This window comes from Trachypithecus francoisi, unplaced genomic scaffold (assembly GCF_009764315.1).
Source record: "Trachypithecus francoisi isolate TF-2019V2 unplaced genomic scaffold, Tfra_2.0 Lachesis_group3, whole genome shotgun sequence".
Classification (NCBI taxonomy): domain Eukaryota; kingdom Metazoa; phylum Chordata; class Mammalia; order Primates; family Cercopithecidae; genus Trachypithecus; species Trachypithecus francoisi.
In genome coordinates this window covers 116,761,132-116,776,882 of record NW_022681468.1, presented here as the reverse complement: position 1 = coordinate 116,776,882, position 15,751 = coordinate 116,761,132, and the positions used below count along the sequence as shown (strand labels likewise).

At 40.5% G+C, this 15,751-nt stretch overlaps 1 pseudogene; it reads left to right on the top strand.

Annotated features, from left to right (window-relative positions):
- Nucleotides 1-372: 372 nt before the first annotated feature.
- Nucleotides 373-1,167, top strand: LOC117070402 (annotated as a pseudogene).
- The last annotated feature ends 14,584 nt before the right edge of the window (nucleotides 1,168-15,751 follow it).

Genomic DNA, 15,751 nt, shown 5'->3' with positions numbered 1-15,751 from the left:
CACCTGGCCAAGGAAGCTTTTTATGAATCTGTAAGGAGGTGTTAAAGAAAAAAAATTAAGGTGAAAAAAGAATTATATGTATTCTATATTTTTTATTTCTAAAATTTTAAAGTTTAAAATTTTTTAATTTTAGTGGCAGCGTCCTGCTCTGTCACGTAGGCCAGAGTGCAGTGGCCCAATCATAGCTCACTGCAGCCACCAACTCCTGGGCTCAAGCAATTCTCCCTCCTCAGCCTCCTGAGTAACTAAGATGACAGGTGTGCACCACCATGCCCAGCTAATTAAAAAAAAAAAAAGATTTTGTATATGTGGCTGAGGAATTCATGTGGAGGTCAGTGGAAGCAAGTGTGAGAGGGTCCAGCAGAAGGAAACATGGCTGCCAAAGTGTTTGAGTCCATTGGCAAGTCTGGCCTGGCCTTAGCTGTTGCAGGAGGCATAGTGAACTCTTGCCTTATATAATGTGGATGCTGGGCACAGAGCTGTCATCTTTGACCGATCTGGGGTACAGGACATTGTGGTAGGGGAATGAACTCACTTTCTCATCCCATGGATACAGAAACCAATTACCTTTGTCATTCTCGACCACATAAGGTGCCAGTCATCACTGGTAGCAAAGATTTACAGAATGTCAATACCCTACTGCGCATCCTCTTCCTGCCTGTCCCTAGCCAGCTTCCTTGTATCTTCACCAGCATCAGAGAGGGCTGTGATGAGCCTGTGCTGCCACACATCACTACAGACATCCTTAAGCAGGTGGTGGCTCGCTTTGAGGCTGCAGAAGCAATCACCCAGAGAGAGGTGGTCTCCAGGCAGGTGAAGGACGACCTTACGGAGCAGCAGCCTCCTTTTGGCTCATCCTGGACGATGTCTCCTCGACACATCTGACCTTCGGGAAGGAGTTCACAGAAGCAGTGGAAGCCAAACAGGTGGCTCAGCAGGAAGCAGTGAGGGCCAGATTTGTGGTGGAAAAGGCTGGGCAGCAGAAAAAGGCAGCCATGATATCTGCTGAGGGCTACTCCAAGGCAGCCGAGCTGATCACCACCTCACTGGCTACCGCGGGAACTGGCCTGATGGAGCCGGGCCAGCAGGAAGCCACCGGGGATACCACGTGCCAGCTCTCAGGCTCCTGAGGCGGGGAAGTACCTGCTCCTTCAGCTGCCCCAGTGAGGGCCCACCCTGCCTGCATCTGTGCCGGCCAACTGGGCCACAGCCCCGATGATTCCAAACACCGCCTTCCTTCTCCCCCTACCCCAGGAATTACGGTGAAATTTCATTATTGGCTTAAAGTGGAGGAAATAAAAGTAAAATTACTTCAGGCTGGGAGCGGTGGTTCATGCCTGTAATCCCAGCACTTTGGGAGGCCGAGGTGGGTGGATGACTTGAGGTCTGGAGCTCAAGACCAACCTGGCCAACATGGTACTACAAATACAAAAATTAGCTGGGCATAGTATGCCTGTAGCCCCAGCTACTTGGGAGGCTGAGGCAGGAGAATCGCTTGAACTTGGGAGGCAGAGCTTGCAGTAAGCTGAGATTGCACCACTGCACTCCTGGGCAACAGAGGGAGACTCCGTCTAAAAAATAAAAGGAGGACAGAGTCTTGTGTTGCCCAAACCAATCTTGAACTACCGACTTCAAGTGATCCTCCTGCCTCGGCCTCCCTACGTACTGAGATTATAGGTGTGGGCCACTACATTACATATATATATATATATATATATCATTTATGTATACACAAACATATACATATATACACTTTTTTTTTGTTTTTTTAAGACGGAGTCTTGCTCTGTCGCCCAGGCTGGAGTGCAGTGACACAATCTTGGCTCACTGCAAGCTCCGCCTCCCAGGTTCATGCCATTCTCCTGCCTCAGCCTCCCAAGTAGCTGGGACTACAGGCACCCACCACCTTGCCCGGCTAATTTTTTGTATATTTAGTAGAGACGGGTTTCACCGTGTTAGCCAGGATGGTCTGGATCTCCTGACCTCGTGATCCACCCGCCTCGGCCTCCCAAAGTGCTGGGATTACAAGTGTGAGCCTCAGCGCCCAGCCATACACCACACATTTTTAAAGGTAAAAAAGAATTATACATATATACATACATTTTATATGTATATATACATTTATAGGTGAAAATGAATTGTATATGTATATATCCTTATATATGCATATATGTAACTATGTAAAATATAAAATTTCGATTAAAATGAAGACAAAAGTAGTTAAAAAAATACAAAAACCAAGCCTATCCCCTTACTTCTAGACTGCTTCTCTTCACTTCATACTGTGTATCACTTGGTTAAATTCCTAAAATGCCAGCCTTCATCAGTTTGTTGTTAAAACATAAAATTGTGGCTGGGCGCGGTGGAGTTTCTTTCACCACATTGCCAAGGCTAGTCTTGAACTCTTGAGCTCGAGTGATCCGCCTGACTAGGGCCTCTTATGGATTACAGGTGTGAGCCACCATGCTTGGCTGGTTCTGCAATTGTAACAACTCCTAAGTGATGCTTCTTTTGAGTAGGAAAGAGCTAGAATGTACAACCTTTGAATTCACATCACATTTACTATATGCAACTTTGTTTGATAATGTGTGAATACCTTGCCTACTCACTTGCATTTGAAATTCCAAGAAAGCTTCTAGCAGCACTTGAACAGCTGATTATCCTTTCCTTCTCAAAACATTTTTTCCTTCTGCTTCCTTGACATTACAGTCCCCTACTTCTGTTTGTACCTCAATGTCCTCACCTTTCAGTCTTTGCATGTGCTTAATAAGTAAGTAAATCTTTATGCAGACTCATTACCTATTATTAAGTGTAACATATACTGATGCGAACACCATGGCACAGCTCCTGAATGGTTCTAGAGAGCCTTTCTCATACTGTGTCCCTCAATAAGAGTTTACATATTTTGTAGGTAGGACAATAGCCTTATGAATGAAGTCTTGGTGATGCAGCCAGAAACTCAGAGACTCCAAGTCAAATACTCATTGGTTAGATCAAATATAATTTTGCCATAGTCTGAGGATTACAGCAGGTCACATTATACTAAAGTATTTGTTGGGCTGAACCTTGCAATATGTATTTTTTGGAAGACTTTATTTTTTAGAGCAGTTTTGGAGCATCAAAATTAAGAGGACAGAGATTTCCAACATATCCCCTGCCCACCTCACAGTATATTTTATGCATGAATAGTTACGATATTTTCAGCTGTATATAATGAGACCTCATTCACACCTAAAACAATGTGGAATTTTATTATCTTGCAAAACAAAGTCCAGTGGTTAGGGTGTCTAGAGAGCGATGCTCTGGCTCCATTTCTATGCTATTCTCTCAGCTCTGCCTTCCTCAGAGTGTAGGGATCATCCTTAAATGGCTTTCCTCTTGGCCACATGATGGCTGCCAGCAGCAGTAGTGGTAACATGTACCCTTATTCAAGTATAAGTGGAGAGAAAGGAAACCTCTCATCTACTGTTGAATGTAAGTCTTTCCCTTCAGTTTGATTGGTCAATGTATATTCTCCCCCAGACCAGTGATAGTCACCATAAGAATGCTATGTGCTGATTGCCTTAAGCCTAGTTCTGGAGCAAGTAACAAACATTGGCATGGAAGTAGGAATACCATGTTTTCACTACTCCTAATAAAACAGCTAGGGCTAGAGATAAGGTAAGCTTCAAAGAATTATATAAAATTCATGGAAGAGAGGGGAAATGTTGAACAAAAGCAAAGTTCTTTAGGAAGGAGAAGGGGAAAATAAATTCTGAAATTAGTAACTAAGTTATATTACTATGCTAATAGTAATTGTATAATAGCTTTTATAATAGATTTGTTGCTTGTTCTCTATATAGCTAGCCTCAGAGTGAGATGTACACTGATGTATTTGATAGTGAAACCTTAATTACAAGCGCCAAGAAGCATGAGGACATAGACTGTGTCTTAATTTATGAAAAAGTACCATTACATCCAGCTTCCTGAGTTTTACCATTGAACTCAACAGATATTCTGCCTATTTCCATGGTTCCATTAACACAGCCCCAAATTATGTGAAAACTGACACATATGCCCAATTTATTAAGACATGGAGAAATTCTACTGTTTTTTTTGAGTCAGAGTCTTGCTCTGTTGCCCAGGCTGGAATGCAATGGTACAATCTTGGCTCACTGCAATGTCCACCTCCCAGATTCAAATGATTCTTCTGCCTCAGCCTCCTGAGTAGCTGGGATTACAGGTGCACGCCACCATGCCCAGCTAATTCTTGTATTTTTAGTAGAAACGGGGTTTCACCATGTTGGCCAGGCTGGTCTCGAACTCCTGACCTCAGGTGATCTGCCCACCTCGGCCTTCCAAAGTGCTGGGATTACAGGAATGAGCTGTGGTGCCCTGCCGGAGAAATCCTACTTCTTTGCCTAAACTTGAGTAGAGGCTTCTAAAGTTAAAATAGAATTTAAACCTCGTCCTCATCCTCCTTTGCTTAGGTATCATACTATCAAGGACTTGTTTATGTAATAGATTTTATATTGAAGGTATTCAAGCAGAAGCTGTACTAATGTTTTCGATGGTACTGGCACATCTGATAAATGACTGGTCCAGAGAATGCTTCCCAGGCCTAGCTGATCGAGAGAATTAACTCAAAAGTTTTAAACAATACAGATTCCATATCCTGACAATACTGAATCAGAATCTCTGAAGATGGAGCCAAAGGTATGTATCTCTAAGAAGCACTACTAATAATTTTTTACAGCCAATCCAGGACAAGCTCCTGGGTAATTATTTAGGAATCTCTGGACTGACTTTTTTAAAAGACTCATTTAAATATATAATTTTAATAACTTCTGAGAGTGGAAATAGTACTGCACTAGAAATTAGGTGACTGAAATTCTAGTGCCAGCTCTGCTATTGGTTACTTTGATGACAGGCAAGTTGGTTTACCCTGTGGAGCCTCAGTTTTCCCTTCTGTAAAATTAGGGATATCTAAAGTCCCTTCCAGCTGCAAACCCAGTCAATTTTACTTGTTTGGGCATTCTGAGGAACCAAGAATTGATTACAAAGATTCTAATTTCTAACACCTCTAGCTGTTTTTAAGGGCACATAAAGAGCTTACATGGACACTGCCATCTCAGAAGAAAGGTTCAAGATGGGGTCCATAGAACTCTTAAGAGTGCTATCATTGTTTTGGTAACCTTGAACAAATTTCCCTATAAAAACTGGGGACAAAATTCTATAAATATGTGGACAAAAGTCTCTTTGTGTTACCACTGGTTAATGGGTATGCCTGCAGTTATCACCTGAAACAGTTTTGGCTCTGACTCTGGAATCAAACTTTCTGGCCTTTAACTGTTTGGTAGGGTGATATAATTCACTTTATACAGCATATATGATCCAACTTTTAGAATATATATATATATTTTTTGGATATGGAGTTTAGCTCTTGTTGCCCAGGCTGGAGTGCAATGGCACAATCTCAGCTCAGTGCAACCTCTGCCTCCTGGGTTCAAGCAATTATCCTGCCTCAGTCTCCTGAGTAGCTGGGATTACAGGTGCCCACGACCACGCCCGACTAATTTTTGTATTTTTAGTAGAGATGAGGTTTCACCATGTTAGGCTGGTCTGGAACTTCTGACCTCAAGTGATCCCCCCGCCTCAGTCTCCCAAAGTGCTGGGATTATAGGTGTGAGCCACAATGCCCGGATGTAGTTTGTTGGTTGGTTTGTTAAGAACTAATTGTTATGGTAAGATTTGCCTTAGCCTGGGCAGGGTGGCTCATGCCTATAATCCCAGCACTTTGGGAGAACAAGACCAGAGGATCACTTGAGTTCAGGAGTTCAAGACCATTCTGGGTAATAGTGAGACCCTGTCCCTACAAAAATTTTTAAAAAGTTAGCTGGGTATAGTGGCGTGCGCCGGTAGTCCCAGCTACTCAGGAGGCTGAGGTGGGAGGATCACTTGAGCCCGTGAGTTTGAGGCTGCAATGAACCATGATCACACCACTGCACTCCACCCTAGGAGACAGAGTGAGGCCGTGTTTCGAAAAATAAATAGATAAAACAAAATAAAATTATCCTGTGGTCCAGTTTTCTTCTGATTATCTTGCTGTAAGTAAATCTAGTTTGTTTCCTGACTCATAATTTCCCTCTCCACACCATGCCCTTTTCTCTCTTCTCTGCTTCCACACACAAATTCAACTTCTTTAACCCCTTGTTTTACATATTTTTAGTCACACTCTTGCCCGTGATGTTATCATTTAAAAACTTTATTTAGGCTGGGTGCGGTTACTCACACCTGTAATCCCAGCACTTTGAAAGTCCGAGGTGCATGGATCACCTGAGGTTAGGAGATCGAAACCAGCACGGCCAACATGGTGAAATCCTGTCTCTACTAAAAATACAAAAATTAGTCGGGAACGGTGGTGGGCTCCTGTAATCCCAGCTACTCAGGAGGCTGAGGCAGGAGATCGCTTGAACCCAGGAGGCAGAAGTTGCAGTGAGCCGGATCACGCCGTCGCACTCCAGCCTGGGCGATGGAGTGAGACTCCTTTAAAAAAAAAAAAAAAAACAACTTTATTTACACTGAGTAACAAATAGCTAGTGTTTATTGAATGCTTACCATGTGCTAGGCACTGTATTAAGCATTTTACATACAATATATCAATTGTTGTACTTTTATTTTGAGTACTATTAGATCCTCCAGTATACAGATAAGATCCAAAAATATTGAATAACTTGGCCAAAATTACATAGCTAGTTAGGTGGTGACACAGGATTTGAAATCAAGCATTTAGACTCCAGAGCCTCTACTCTATTGTATCCTATAAAAGCAAGGATTAAAGAAAAATAGGCCAGGCATGGTGGCTCACACCTGTAGTCCCAGCACTTTGGGAGGCCGAGGGGGGTGGATCAAGAGGTCAAGAGATCAAGACCATCCTGGCCAACATGATGAAACCCTGTCTCTACTAAAAATACAAAAATTAGCTGGACATGGTGGCGGGCGTCTGTAGTCCCAGCTACTCAGGAGGCTGAGGCAGGAGAATCACTTGAACCCAGGAGGCGGAGGTTGCAGTGAGCCGAGATTGCGCCGCTGCATTCTAGCCTGGCGACAGAGTGAGACTCCATTTCAAAAAAAAAAAAAAAGAAAGAAAGAAAGAAAAAGAAAAATGTACTAGACTATGATGAAAGAGATGAGAGTTTTGATTTTTTTGATAGTAACTAGCTAATATATCACTATGGACAGGTCATACTTGTTCTGATTTTCTCATTCATAAATAAGTTGAAGTAGAAACAACTACTGTGTCATAACACTCTGTGATTCTGTTATTTGAAAAGTGTATATTTTGATCTTTTGTCTCCTGATATGAAAGGACTTTGGCATTTCAACCCCTTCTGCTATGTTTTCATATTTATTCTAGCACTAGCTTACATTCTAACAGTGACACACAGGTAAATATGCATTTTATGTGTGTTCTCCTATTTCTATAAAGCAAAATGTATCTGAGTAGCATAACAATTTTAGAAAATTTCAAGTCTCATCCCTATTTTTCTGGTACTTTTGGATCTGATATCTTGATGATGGCAGAAGTGGCTTAAAGTTGGAAAATTATTGTGGTTTTGCCCAATGTGGTAAATCAGTGCTTTTTATTTTGTATATAATGTATAATTTTCACAGCTCTAACAATTGGTTATTATATATTGATCTTTGAAAAAGCAACGTATTTCAGTAGCAGTTTTTTAACAGGGTCTTGCTCTGTCACCCAGGCTGTAGTACAGTGGTGTGATCATAGCTCACTGTACCCTCAATCTCCCAGGCTCAAGTGATCCTCCCACCTCAGCCTCTTGAATAGCTGGGACCACAGTGAGCACTACTTTTTAAATTTTTTGTAGAGATGGGGTCTCAGTATATTGACCAGGCTGGTGGTCTCAAACTCCTGGGCTCAAGCAATCCTCCTGCCTCAGCCTCCCAAAGTGCTGGGATTACAGTGTGAACCATCGTGCCCCATTAACATTTTCTGTTGTGTTTTTGTGTTCTTATCTATTTCTTGAATTCATGTTTCCTTATGTTTATCAAGCCTAGTTTCTTTTACTTTTAGGAATTAAGGCTGAATTAGGACTTTTAATAAATCCCATACTAAAACTCCTTATCCTTTTAAAGCCAAAATACATTGGGAGGATCAGCAAGGTCAGAGAAAGAGAGGGTAGGTGGGGATAAGAGTAAAGCCCTTTTGTAAATAGGAACACTTACACAGACTGAAAGCAGGTCCTCCAATCTCTCTGCAAGTATTTAATCTCTCTACAAAAATTAAAGTGTATTTGCTTGTTATCTTTTTCATTCTTTGGAAAACATTTTAGCTACCATTACTATTATTTTGACATTTTATATTTGCCTCTTTTTTTTTTTTTTTTTTGGAGGAGTCAGTATTGAAGGGGGAATTTAACTTTTAAAATGGCCAGTTATACATACCTAGCATAGAAGCAGAAGAAAATATAGGTAAGCAAGAAAAGAAAGATCATTTTAATTGGAATGTGATGGCTGTACAACTCTGTAAATGCTATAAACGTATTAAAACTCATTGAATCATATACTTAAAACAGATGAATTTGCCTTTTTTTCTTTGTTCAACCACATACGATGACCATCTTTCCAGGTCAATTCATATTCCACGATATCATTTTAAATGGGGACATAGTTTTTGATTTTATATTCAGTATATAATTTTTATGTTTGTTTGTTTTAATTTTTTTTTTTTTTTGGAAACAGAGTCTCGCTTTGTCTGGAGTGCAGTGGTGCGATCTCAGCTCACTGCCACATCTGCCTCCCAGGTTCAAGCGATTCTCCAGCCTCAGCCTATTGAGTAGCTGGGACTACAGGCACCCGCCACCACACCCCACTAATTTTTTGTATTTTCAGTAGAGGCGGGGTTTCACTGTGTTAGCCAGGATGGTCTCGATCTTCTGACCTCATGATCCACCTGCCTTGGCCTCCTAAAGTGTTGGGATTACAGGCGTGAGCCACCATGCTCGGCCACAATTTGTGTAACCAGCTGATTCCCTGAACATTTTTGCAGCTAAAGTTTGGTACAAATTTTTTTTAGGTTAAATTGCTAAAAGAATTATTGCTAGATCATAGGGCATGCTCATTTAAAGGTTTTTCTTACTTACAAATTGCCCTCTAAAAAAACTACCAATCTGTACTCCTATAAGTAGTCATTCTGTCCTTGCATTTCTCCCATCGAAACTCGGTGTTAGTTTTTTATAAAGTCTCTATTATTCTGACAGGTAGAAATGATAGCTTGTTATCAATTTCCATTTCAATTACTAATAAAGTTTAACTTTTGGTCATTTATTAGACGTTTGTATTTCAGTTTATGTTCTCTGTCCATCTCTCCAAAACACTAATATGTGTACATGTGTTTCTTATTAATTCATATAAGACTTTTATACATTAAGGATAAATAACCTCATGTCATATATTTTGTAAGTATTTTTCCAGTTTGTATCTTTTATTTATGTTGTTTTTGCAGAAGAAAATATCAAATTGTATGGTCATACCTATCTTTTGCTTTATAGATATTGCCTTTGGTACTATCCTTGATAAGACCTTCCCCACTCCCAAATATTTACATATTAAACAATATTTATTCTACTAATTTTACTTTTTCTTTCTTTAGACCTTTATCTAGATTTTATTTTTATATATAACATAGGACAAGGATATAACTTGGTAAAGCGAATGGGGAGATAAATTTTCACCTTATTTATTGCATGTCTTCTAAATATCAAGAACTGTGTTATATATATGGTTTGTAGTAATAAACACAACAGGAATGTTCTCATCCTTATGTAATTTACCAATTCAGAGAGATAACATACTGTTTAAGTGCAAATTTGATAAATGCTATAAAGAAGTACTAAGTTCTATGGTAGTGTATAGTATGTGGAATCTATCAACTGTTCAGGTACTTACTGAACAGTCGATCTTTAAAAGGAGATGGTTTGGTGGAAGTGAAGGAGAATTCAATTAAAAAACAACAACAGGGCACAATGGTGCACATTTGTAATCGTAGCTACTCAGGAGGCTGAGGTAGAAGTACTGCTTAAGCCCAGGAGTTAGAGACCAGCTTGGGCAGCATAGCGAGACCTCATCTCGGGGGAGGGGAACACCCAAAAAACCCAACCATATACACACAAAACCAACCAAACAAAAAACAACAGTGAACATTTATTATTTCAGAGTATCCATGGGTCAGAATGTGGGTGTGGCTTAGCTGGGTTCTCTGTTTCAGGATCTCTCGCAGAGATGCAAACAAAAGTCTTGCCCAGGGCTGCAATCTTGTTTGCAGGAAGATTCACTTCCAAGTTTGCTTACATGGTTGTTGGCAGAATGAAGATCCTCATAGGCTGTTAAGTCAAGGCTTTCAGTTATCTGGTAGGAATTCAGTTCCTCACAGGTTTTTTGGTGGCTAGAGATCTCCTTTAGTTCCTTGGCATATAGGTCAGAATAATTTATTTTTGTCCTAGGGTGGGTACTTAAGCTTTGATAAAACTGATTTATAATGTCTTTATGGGGTAAAAATTAGCACAACATTCATGTTCTAAGCTCTATATTCAAGAATAAAATAAGTGTGTATATTCTGTGAATATTCTGGTTGGAATACATTTTTGGCCTGTATGTAAATTAATATGTGGGTGACTTAAACATTCACAGAGAATTAATTATATATTGCAAAAGACAAACACATAATTCTGCACAAGATAAGAATGTCAAGAAAACTTTAATTTGATTTTGTCTTTTAATCATATCACGGTTATAATTTCAAATTATTTTTCATTCCCTCCTTTCCTTCCCATCACACAGACTATACTGTAAATATACTCTCCTGAAGTTGCACAATGTGACAACCCTGAGCTTAGCCACACAAGTATGTGCATATGCAATTATTTTATTTTTTGATCTGATGCTGACAGTGCTGTGTGTTTTATCTGAACTCAGAAAATTTAATTTCTAAATTACAATATATGGTTAGATATTTACTAAAATCCTGAAACTAGAATTTTACTCCCAATCTTAGACCTCAGAAATGGTAACTCTAGTTTAGTGTACACGCTTTCAACATGGGCAGTATTATTCCCCAAGGGGAAAAAATTGTTTTTTTGGGAGAGTATGAAAAAAAGTATGTTTTATATGCAAAGCATAGATACACATACAGTCCATTAAAGCACATACGGTATATCCATGATGTTAAAATTTTATAGTGGGGTGCTGAATAGGAAAAATGGTCTAAAAAGGTTCCATAAGGGGGCTGATAATGAAAATAAAAGTTGAGAAACATGGCCCTAGTGCTAAGCTTAACAGACAGCTGTTTGACGAACCATCTGGCATTAGATTTTTTCCTGTATGATTTCCTGTATTAGAATATAAGCTTCTTAAGGACAGAAAATGTAATCTGATTTGTATTTTCAATAATAGCTAACACAATGGTTACGTCCAACTGCATTCAGTATATGTATATTTAATTGAATTAATATGGAATACATCTTCCCCTACTTGCACTCATCCTATTAGCTCTATAAAATCTAAATGATCAAAATTAGTCTAGTAAAGCGCAACCTAGCACAGTTTCCCTCACAAAAATCCTAGTAAAATAATGACAAATTTTATTCAAAGAATGGAAAATCTTCAAAGTAGCATAAGAGAAAGAGAACAGACCAGAGACAGAGAGATGAATCAGGGCTTTGATTTCCACCTCTTATCATTTGCAAGCTGAAGAGCCTTGAGCCAGGTTATGTAAAGAGAAAGTGAAAGAGGATAAAAAAAATAAAAAAGGGACCTTTCTAGGGGAAGGGCACAAGAAGGGACAATGGCATTTCTAGCAGGTTTTTGTTTTGTTTTGAGACAGGGCCTTGCTCTGTCTCCAGGCTGGAGTGCAGTGGTGCAATCTTGGCTCATTGCAACCTCTGCCTCCCGGGTTCAAGCGATTCTTGTGCCTCAGCCCTCCCCCGAGTAACTGTGATTACAGGCAAGTGCCACTACCTTTGGCTAATTTTTTGTATTTTCAGTAGAGACAGGGTTTCGCCATGTTGGCCGGGCTGGTCTCAAACTCCTAGCCTCATGTGATCCGCCTGCCTCGGCTCCCAAAGTGCTGAGATTACAAGCATGAGCCACCGTGCCAGGCCGTAACGGTCTTATATACACCCGAAATTTCAGGCATGCTTAATTTCTGGCAGTTCCCCCAATAGGGCCTGGCTCAAATATGCCGTTTTTCACACTTAATATATTTTATATATACATTCACATTCCTCTTCCCAGAACATCATTTATTTGTCCTCCAATGCGCAGCTCAGGCCACACTTTTTTGAGACGGAGTCTTGCTCTGTCTCCCAGCCTGGAGTGCAGTGGCACGATCCTAGCTCACTGCAAGCTCTGCCTCCCGGATCCATGCCGTTCTCCTGCCTCAGCCTCCCGAGTAGCTGGGACTACAGGCGCCCGCCACCACGCCCGGCTAATTTTTTTTTTTTTTTTTGTATTTTTTAGTAGAGACGGGGTTTCAACATGTTAGCCAGGATGGTCTCGATGTCCTGACCTCGTGATCCACCCGCCTCGGCCTCCCAAAGTGCTGGGATTACAGGCGTGAGCCACCGCGCCCCGCTATTTTTATTTTTTGAGACGGAGTCTTGCTGTGTCGCCCAGGCTGGAGTGCAGTGGCGCGATCTCGGCTCGCTGCAAGCTCTGCCTCCCGGGTTCACGCCATTCTCCTGCTTCAGTCTCTGGAGTAGCTGGGACTACAGGCCCCCGCCACCATGCCTGGCTAATTTTTTTTTTTTTATATATTTTTAGTAGAGACGGGGTTTCACCGTGTTAGCCAGGATGGTCTCGATCTCCTGACGTGATCCGCCCGCCTCGGCCTCCCAAAGTGCTGGGATTACAGGCATGAGTCGCCACGTCCAGCCAGCTCAGGCCACACTTTCCCTAGGAATCCTTTCATTACACCCTTGTGTGCCTTCTACACTGAGTTAGGTACATATATTCCTGCTTCCCTAACATTCAGATCATACTTCTACTATAATTCTTACGTTATAATTAATGGTTTACATGTCTGCTTCTCTTACTAGTCTGAGAACTTCTTGAGAGCTGAAATGGTTTTATTTATCTTTTCTTTTTTTTTGAGACGGAGTCTCGTACTGTTGCCCAGCCTGGAGTGCAATGGTAGGATCTCGGCTCACTGCAACCTCTGTCTCCCTGCCCCCATACCTGGCTAATTTTTTGTTTTTGTTTTTGTTTTTGCATTTTTAGTAGAGATGGGATTTCACCGTCTCTGTACACTTCCTGTGTCAAATAATAATAATGTAAGTCCTTTACACTAACTCATTTCATCATTACAATCCAATGAGGAAAACCTTATTATTTTTCCTCTTTTTTTTTCTCAGATGAGGAAATAGGCTTGTAAGAGGTAAACCAATTTGCCTAAGGTCACATATTTAATAAGTAGGGTTTCTAGCTCTGGCACGTATGGTGCTAACTACCACACTATTGTGCATCTCAAAGTCAGCTGAGTAAGAATACTCACTTTTGCACAGTATCTCATCCCTCTGTCTGACCCTCTCCACCTTCAAACTCCCATATACACTCACTTAGGAGAAATAAAGGCTCATGGCTCATACTTGCAGCTTGTGATTTAGAAAAAAAAATGTGTCCGTACATGCTCAGCTTTGCTTAATGTAAACAAATATACTAATCAATATGGTATAAACCTCCAGGACTATTCTGTTTTAATAACATGTAGATACAATGTAATGATTTTAATTACTTTATTGTCCTATCAAATTCTTTAAAATGGGAACTTGAGGCTCGGTGCTGTGGCTCACGCCTGTAATTCCAGCACTTTGGGAGAACAAGGCAGGCGGATCACCTGAGGTCAGGAGTTTGAGACCAGCCTGACCAATATGGAGAAATTCCATCTCTACTGAAAACACAAAATTAGCTGGGCATGGTGGCGCATACCTGTAATCTCAACTACTTGGGAGGCTGAGGCAGAATTGCTTGAACCTGGGAGGCAGAGGTTGTGGTGAGCTGAGATCGTGCCATTGCACTCCAGCCTGGGCAAGAGCGAAACTGAAACTTCACCTCAAAATAATTTAAAAAAAGGAACTTGGTATACTGCTTCAGCAATTTAAATGTGTCAATCCACATATCCAACGTTAAATTATCTTTTCCAGAAAGCAAAATGTGAAGTGCCTTATCAAGACTTCTTGTCATGTATCACAAGTTCTCCATTATTACTTTACTAAAGATATCTGTGAGGGTACAGCTAGAAAGATATAATTGAAAAATCGGTTCTTGCCACATTGCAAAATAACTGTAAGGAGCGGCATTTGGTTCCTGGAGTGGAAGAGGTGACTATGCCTACTAAATCATGGTATTGTCTCAAATTAAACAAACCAAAAGAACCAAAAAACCAAGAGAGAAAACAAAAAGACAAAAAAACAAAGCTTTTTCATTTCTGAAAACTTTGGGGCTGTGTGGTCCTGTCGGGTGCTGCTATTTCTGAGTTTACTGTTACTACAATCTTCAAGTCCTAAAGATTTTTTCTTCCTGTTGCAGTCCTTTATTCATTCATAACCAAGCTGCATTGTATCATTTGTGTCCAATTTAGTTGGATTCCAACATCAATCCTATCTTGCCATGAAGTATTAAAGGCTGAAGTACCACTGGTGACGTGGGAGGTAAAATAAGCATTTGCCTTAGAGAAATTCTAGATAAGGAGTGCCATGGAGAACATGCATATCAGACCCCCTCTTCCTTCTGCTCCACACAACCTTCAAGTTTTCATGAACACCTAGAAGAATTAACAGGCAAGAACACCAGTGTTGATTTAATGTTGGCAAGATTCAACATATTTTGAGGTAAGAATACAATAAATGTCTATTATTCTCAGACATTTAGGTTTATACTAATTCATAAACTTTAAGTTTACATTCATTACAGCATTAACAAAAGCTTGGAAGTTTGTTGGGAATGGGCAATACATAGATGACTACATGTTCTAGGCATCAAGCACCATGTTAGAAATGATATGAAAGAGACAGTAGTTTTGAAACTCATGAATTAGTTTGTGGGAAAGAGTAGGTGGGAAGGAGGTCAGGCAGAGGCAACAGCAGGTACAAAGGCAGGAGATGTAAGAAAGTCTAGCATACTATGCTTTTGTAGAATATGCCAGTCTAGTGACTTCTGTCTCCTTTTTTTTCCTAGCTAGGATTTGAATCTATTTTTTTCTGTAACTTTTTTTTTTTTTTTTTTTTTTTGAGATGAGGACTTGCTATGTTGCTCAGGCTAGTCTTGAACACCTTGGTTCAAACAACCATCCTGCCGCAGCCTCTCAAGTAACTGGGATTACAGGCACGTGGCACCATGACCAAGAACTTCTTTAGCACTACCATTTGTGCCATTGTTCTTGGCTTGTGACATCTCTTCAACTGTGCAGTTATCATTTTTAAAATTAACCTTTTAATTTATCTTCTTCCCTAAATTATAATCTCTTTATTTCTCCAGAATCCCTAGAAAGGTGCTTTGCACTGAGTAGACACTAATAAGTAACTATTGATTGGTTGACCAAAAAAATCATGGCTTATGTACTTTAAGTCTTCATTAAGAATGCTGGCCGGGCGCGGTGGCTCAAGCCTGTAATCCCAGCACTTTGGGAGGCCGAGACGGGCGGATCACGAGGTCAGGAGATCGAGACCATCCTGGCTAACATGGTGAAACCCCGTCT